The sequence below is a fragment of the Epinephelus moara genome, chromosome 5 (assembly GCF_006386435.1).
Source record: "Epinephelus moara isolate mb chromosome 5, YSFRI_EMoa_1.0, whole genome shotgun sequence".
Classification (NCBI taxonomy): Eukaryota; Metazoa; Chordata; class Actinopteri; order Perciformes; family Serranidae; genus Epinephelus; species Epinephelus moara.
The window spans coordinates 2,446,908-2,454,724 of record NC_065510.1 but is presented as its reverse complement, the minus strand read 5'-3'; the positions used below and the strand labels follow the sequence as shown (position 1 = coordinate 2,454,724).

Genomic DNA, 7,817 nt, shown 5'->3' with positions numbered 1-7,817 from the left:
CTACAAGAACACAAGTCCACAAGAACACAAGTCCACGAGAACACAAGTCTACAAGAACACAAGTCCACGAGAACACAAGTCTACAAGAACACAAGTCTGCACAAGAACACATATTGAGAAACGGCTTATGTGATAAAGTCACGTCCAAACATGAGGAAGAACAAACCTCTCCATCAGAGCTGCAGTGAGAGGTGGAGTGAAACCGGACAGACATTAGGTTCGTTCGAGATGAGCCAGGCCTGCACAGATTCGATCACTGGCGACCGGCGCACAACGCATGGGTCAAACTATGGGGCTCCCCATCACTTCTTATTGCCTGGGCGAGTGTTAAATGACTACATAGCAAGCATTACACGGCATCACATCATAGATAGTGAGGGGTGAGTGCAGTTGGACCACTAGGCCCTTAAACCCAGTGGTGCAGGGTACCAATCCTGCATCCTGACTGCAACGTCAGGCCCATTGGTATAGCTATTAAGAATACACTCTACCTTGCTACAGCTATCCATCATAGTGTTAAGCACTGAAGACAGCCACATAATAATTCCAGGGGAGTAAAAGTCCTTGTAGCTCATATATTTAGAGATAAAGCATAAAATACCCCATACTCCCATTGTAACTCAACTGAAACTCACTGACTAACTATGGAAATTTAAGACTCGACTAAGTCCCAATGTCCTCTACAGAGGACGTGATAAAAAAATAAATAAATACTATTTTTGGATTTTTTTGATGCAAAATGTTTCTTTCAAGTCTAATACTTAAATTACATAAAACAAATCTTCATATCAAAACTTTCTTTCTGCTGGGTCCCAGGAGGATATAAAAAAATAGAATAATATAATATTATATCTTATATAGTAAATCAAATAATAATATATTAACAATGGCATTTTGTGATTAAAAAATATTTGTTTTGTTAATTAAATAAATTAAAATAAATTAAATTAAATTCGATGAAATTGAATTAAAATTAAAATTAATAAAACAAAATAAAATGAAATAAGATTAAATTAAATTAAATTAAATTCTGTTACCGACAACTGCTTATTATATTTTTATTACCAGTTTAATGTTCGTCATTCTCGCTACATCACCTAACACTACACATTATTTCACCTTTGAAATACGAGTTCTGAATTTGTTGGTCTTATTTTGAAATGTACACCGGAAATAGGTGCAGTTTACTTTGAAGGCTCGGGTTCCGGATGCAGTTCAGTTGGTGTCAGCGCGGAGCAGACGGAGCCGAATCTCACTGACTTTTTATTTAATGTAACGAGTCAACTACCGACTAGAGGACACGTTAAAGTGCCCGGGTTACATTTAACTAGCTAACTCAGCTAACTGCTCAGAAACAGTTAACACCGTCGGTAACCGGAACGGACACATCCGGGAACAGAAAATGCTTTAGGACGACCGGTAACTTCGGTAAGTTTGTTGTTTAAAAAGTAGTTTATATTCATTCTTACTAACGTTAACAGCTGCTAACTATGCTAAGTGCTAATTAACGAGCTAGTTAGCTGACGAATTAGCAACTTTATGAGTTCTTTTCTTGAACCGACCAAAAATCATACACGTTAACGTTAACTAGCTAACTGCTGTAACTTATAACGTTTAAATACTAATAACAAGTATGTCCACATGCTTTTTAATATAGAAATCCATAATTAAAAGTTATAAATAGCGAATAAAGGTTGTGTCTCTCTCAGAAATATCCAGTAATGCTAATGTTCCTACGTTAAAGTCATGATGTTTCATGGTGGAGTTTTTTATGTTGATATTTGGGTATTTTTTTATTATTTATTTATTATATAATAATAACAACCATAGGCGTCACTTAAATACTCTTATAGTGACTTATATAATGTAATTATAATGATATATGTTCAATCTTTAAATTTTTTTCTTTGTCTCTTCAAGTGGCACTATAATACTCCTATACACTGTATTGTTTTTATATTTTCTTCAAACGCGTGTGGTACTGACGTCTGATTTTAAATTACCAATTTAACCACTAAAGAGTTATGACATACACTTCTCTAGGTACTTTGGCATCACATGCTACATATATACACTATGACCAAAGTACTCCTTTACTCTATGATGTTTTTACATTTGTGTATATGGACTTTATCAGTCTGAATTTTAAGTTAGCTGTCTTTTAAAAGGGTAATAAATGTCACCCCATGCATGTAAACTTTTTGCCATACTATATATACTATAGTATGTAGTCCTTTAATACTCCTACACTCTATAATGTTTCTAGTCTGAATTTTAAGTTGCCTTTTTCACAGAGTGATCATAAATATTATTCTACATACTTTTTGCCATAGTGTAGGTATATGCAGTATGTTATCCAAAAATACTCCTGTACTTCATGATGTTTGTGTTTCTCCATATAATTAGTTTATAAGTCTGAATTTTAAGTTGCCTTTTTTAGCATTTATAATTACAACTCCACGTACACATGCGTTTCACCATAGTGTACGTATATGTATTATGTAGTCCTACGCAGGGCTCCAGCAGCGGTTGTGGTTGTCACGCCGGTCTGTCCGGCTCTTTGTGGCCCAGCTGGCCTCTTTTGTTCAGGCCACACAAACTGATTAACATGCACCATCCTACCAGAGCATCTGTCCCCACAGACGCTGCTTTTGTTCCCCATGTAAAACTTGAAAGTTGGCCCTTTTTGTCCAACTGTCCGCTCACATTTAAAGCTTACAGACACGTCGTCAACCCTCTTCTCCACACGCATATGTTGACCCAAAACCCGGAGAAAGTTTAGTGTGGGTGGATTAAAGCAGCGCTGAAGCAGAGGGTGACCAGAAGTGATGGTCACAGTTCAAGCTGTCATGTTCGACCTAAAGCTGGGCGAAAGGGTGGAAGTTCGTATCACCACCTATTTTACTTTATGAAATATAGCATTAGCCCTCTACGAAAAGGAACAGAGAAACTTTTTTCACAGAAAAACACATCACATATAATGTACCTATTGTTTAGGCCGTTATCTACCATACGATGCATTGGGATTTGGGTTATTTACAGCCTCGATTAAACCATTTCTTGTGGGAATCGCTGTGATATGGAAATAATCTGAATTTGACACAAGTCACAGCACGACAAATATTAAAAAAAAAAAAAAAAGAATAGATAAGATAATCAACCTTATGTTAAAGACCTTGAGTTATTGATGCACTATTGATAACTTTAAAGGTCCAGTGTGTAAGATTCGGGGGGGTTGGTGGCATCTCGCGGTGAGGGTTACAGACATCAGCTAGCTTAAACTTTTCCCGGTTAGAATTCCTTCAGTGCTCATTGTTAAGGAGGTTTTAACCAGGAGCTGAATTATTCTAGAGGTCTCTTCCTCTTCAAAACAAACGGACTAGGTGATTAAAACCGGTAAAGAGACTGAAAAAAGTAGTTTCAAGTTACAAATTAGTCTTTTACTTTGGCATAACAGAGCCAGGCTGTTAGCCCAGCACCCAGCTTTTTTCTCTGGTAACTGAAGATTCAGATGTTTAGGAGGACTTTGCCATGAGCTGAATTATCCACAGAAGTTTCCTCTCCAAAACAAATGGATCAGGTGATTAAAACACATTGCAGAGGGGCTGCTGACTACAATGGCCGACGCAAAAACCTGAATATCTCTCTGGGGAGCCGGGGTTTGGTTTGTCAGTTGTGGGCTACTGTAGAAACTAGGGATGCGTGTAATTAGACGTCTAAGCGATTAAACGTCCGCCCCCTCGCTAGTCGGCACCAGAAACATTAGTCAGTCACATCAGTCACTGTTTTCTGAGTGTTTTCCTTTTTCTTTTAGACTAGACGACTAGTCTTAATTCAAATTTACGTTTAGTCAACAGGGAAATTAGTCGCCAGGAACATCCCAAGTAGAAACATGGGGATCTTTGTAAACAAGGACCTGCTCCCTGTGTAGATATAAACGTCTCATTCTGAGGTAACAAAAACGAAGTGATTCGTATTTTCAGGTGATTATACAATAAAGAAAATATACGTGTTATATTATAGTCTGCTTCTGCCAATATACCCCCCTAAATCGTGCACACCGGACCTTTAAGCCACCAGATTATTATATTGAACCATCACCCAGCCTTGTTAAGAGATTTCCGAAACTTAATTATAATGATTTTATAATGATTTGATCTGATGCTTTACGTCTTTTGTGCTTTAATTCAAAGATTGATGAATGAGCTGTCTGTTAATCTGGTTACATGTGTCCTAATTTTGATTCTAATTCATCTGAAATAATCTGTTTTAAACTCAGTTAGAAGCAGTAATGAGACCAGACTATTGCCCTAATCTGCTTGTAATTGAATTATTGGTGCACACTGACGGTATTGTGTCTCTGACCTCCCTCCAACCAACGCACACATCCACACTGCGCCTGTTCTGGAGACAGTTTGATGTGGTTGACAGGCTGCTCACTGATACCTCACAGCCACAGTCTTTATCTCTGTCTGTTGTCGTTGAGAACTGGGTTAGTTTGTGTGTGTGTGTGTGTGTGTGTGTGTGTGTGTGTGTGTGGGCTGAGGGGGGTATTTCCTCCTCAGGGTTGGTGTGAAGACAAACCCGGCGGCAGGCGTTGCCCTCTGCCAGTTAATCTGCCAAACCAATAAATCGGTCGACCTCTCGTAAAAATATCCATTGCTCTTTATTGTCACTTGTAAAGTCAGTTCTTTTATCAGGATCCTGTAGGAATGACGACTCAGTTTTTCCAATGAGCTGATTGGTCAGTAGTTGGGCTGATGGTATGATTTTATCATATCCTCTCACGTGAACCTGCTCCTGGACATGTTAGCCACGGCGTGTATGTTACCATGGTGATCTACCCCAGTTAAAAGCAAACCAGCTTTGTGATACCGGAAAACCTGAGTGGAGCCCAGAGATAGCGGTCTAACCCAGTTATCTGGCCTCGCGGTACAGTCCCCCACTGTGAACTGTGTTGTTTGTTTCCTCTCTAGATAAATAATTCACAAGTTTAAATTCACCGCCACTCTGCACCTGTCAGGTTAGCCAGCACAGAAGACAAACTTAGGCTGCCTTTAAATAGACATCAGGTGGTGGTTACCCCAGACTGTTCTTTAACATCCACAGCTGATTTCTGTTATTTTCTCTGTTGCATTGAACGTTCTGATACAAAGGGGAAACATAACAGAAGAAGAAAGCAGTCAGTCGAGTGCAGATCTCTGTCATCGCCTAAAAATTAGTATTATGTATTTTTTAGTATTATTTAATTAGTATATATTTTACATATTTTAAACACTGCATTCTTAGGTGAAATATACAACACTTGAAAGAAAACTACAGTATGCTATGATGACAGTGGAAAGAGAATGTAAACCAATAATAACATAGATAACGTAAAATCACCAGAATAATAAGGTAAAACATGAGAGCAGACTCTGTGATTAATATATTAAATCAACAACACAGCAGGACGGGCAAATATATCAATATTATATCAGTATTGTGATATGAGACTAGATATTGTCTTAGATTTTGGATATTGTGTGATCGTCAGTGTCGTCTTTTTCCTGGTTTTAAAGGCTGTATTGCAGTAATGTGATGAAATTTCCTGAACGCTCCGAGTTGAAGTTTTCAGCTCGATGGGTTCAGGGAGCGCAATATCAATATCGAGGTATTTGGTTAAAAATATGGTGATATTTGATTTTCTCCACATCGCCCAGCCCTACAACACAGACACAGACATGAACTCAGTCATTAGATACTTTGGTGCATGTATATTTATGTTATCCCCATATTCTAACATCTGCACTATTTTAAATCTGTGCACGTTCACATGGGCAACAACTGCTTCATACCCCTGCCGCCATGTTCAAAACTGCTTCCCCTCTGCCGCCTTCCCCATCTTGAGATCTTGTCTATTAAATCAAGTGCAGGGGGAAGTGGCCCCTGAGCAAAACAAGTTGAGTATCCCTGTCGTAGATTCTCATTTTTTACTTGCATGATTTTCTTTTTATACATATGTAAAGAGTATTGTTGCAGGGAGCCTGAGATTAGTGTTGTACAAAAATATGTATTGGTACGATATTTGAATACTCATTTTCTCACAGTATTGATACACTGGTACCAGCTGTGCCTTCTCATTCAGTCACTCTGCTGCTCTCTGCTACTAACCAAGTCATTGTTTTCACGTCATAGCCTTGTTATATTAATCTTTTAATAAAAATGTTAGAAATTCAAAGTTAGAAATTCCAGTATCATGAGATCTACGAGTTTTATTGCCAACTACTGCCGCCCTGTAATTGTTGTGCATATGATAATAAATAAATAAATAACTTGAGCTAACTTGAAAGATGTCAAGAATCACCCGTTGCCATGGTGATGCCGGCAAACTGTAGTCAAAAGTAGGTTGTGTAACCTCGACCCCATGCAGCTTTGTGTTGTTGATCAGAAACCATGAGATCTGAGTCACATGTGAGGGATAAAATCAGCTTTGAGCCGCGGCGTGAACAGAGCGACATGTGATTCACCTCGATGTCAGACGCGGGGGGACGCTACGTCTCCGTCACGAGAGGAAAGGGACGCACAAAAGAGCGGTTGTTGTGGAGGAGTGAAGTCACTTTAGAAGTCGTCCTCTTTATCTGGTGTCCAGTTACAGGCAGTGAATGGGTCTCTGTCCTGCTGCAGTTCACTGGCTGTATTCATGGCCGCTGAAATAAGCTGACGGAGGGGTGAGGCGCTCTTTTCATGATACGTGGACCTATAAATGTCTTTCACCCACTGAGTGCAGCAGATTTCCAACAGGGCTGCAGGGTTTCCCCACAGGAAATGGGATAGAGGAGGTGGGAAGCATCAGTCTGGAGGAGCACTGAACTGCAGTGTGGAAGATTTCAGCCACTGGTTTTACTGCAGACAAAAATAAAATAATTTCCTGATGAGTCATTAATACAATTAATCATTAATCACCGACTCACAGAGGTTAAAATACAAGTTCAGCTGATCAACACCTAGCTCTAAACCAAGATAGAAAGATACTGTATTTTTTCCAGGTGAGAAGCTTAAACGTCACAACAGCAGTACACGAACAAACCACATGGTACAAAGAAAAATGCAAAGAAGGGATGCATGTAAATATCAGCACATCATAGGTGTCGGCGGATATGATATTGGCTTTAAAATGAAATATTGGAATCGGTCAACAGGCCAATTTCTGCCGATATGATAAACCAATTTCTTTTTTTTTAACTGTCAGTAAAAGTAGCTGTCAGTAAGTCATTGTGTACAAAAGGTAAATGATAAAGCACAAGTAACAAAACAACACATCTGAAAGATATAAGTATGTATGAAGAATATAAGGGGCAACAAACAAAAGAAGGATAAATAGACAATGAAATAAATATGTGCAACCCTTCCACAGTCGCCTCATACTGCTGTTATTACCACCAGAGTAACGGAGCAGAAAAGATAACTGTGGCATGCTGGTAAATGACGATTAAAGGGCCATTAACCAAAGATAACATGTCTTAAGTGCTTATGATATCATTACTAACTTTTTGCTGCTTGCGGAATTAATACTTGTGCGGTGGTGTGTCTGTGTCACTCTGCAGTTACACCTCCAAAACATGAGTCAGTGGCGGAGGTTTCTGTGAAGTGCTGTGAAGTTTAGTTGATTTAAAACACACATTAAACACACATTAAACATGGCTTAATAGAGACAGTTTCAAACACAAGTACACAAATCAGCTTCACTATAACTCGCAGCATTCACAGACAAACACTTGTCTTTATCTGGACACATTTTCCCCACAAATACAACATGCTAATGTTTTTAGCACAAG

General features: G+C 38.8%; 1 protein-coding gene across 1 annotated transcript in view; it reads left to right on the top strand.

The window, feature by feature from the left end:
• Positions 1-1,219: 1,219 nt before the first annotated feature.
• Positions 1,220-7,817, top strand: part of LOC126389848 (E3 ubiquitin-protein ligase pellino homolog 1-like) — a 22,989-nt gene continuing 16,391 nt past the window's right edge. The window contains exon 1 of the mRNA XM_050043796.1: positions 1,220-1,428. The gene's annotated coding sequence lies outside the window, so the exon portion shown is untranslated. The remainder of the gene's footprint in view (positions 1,429-7,817) is intronic.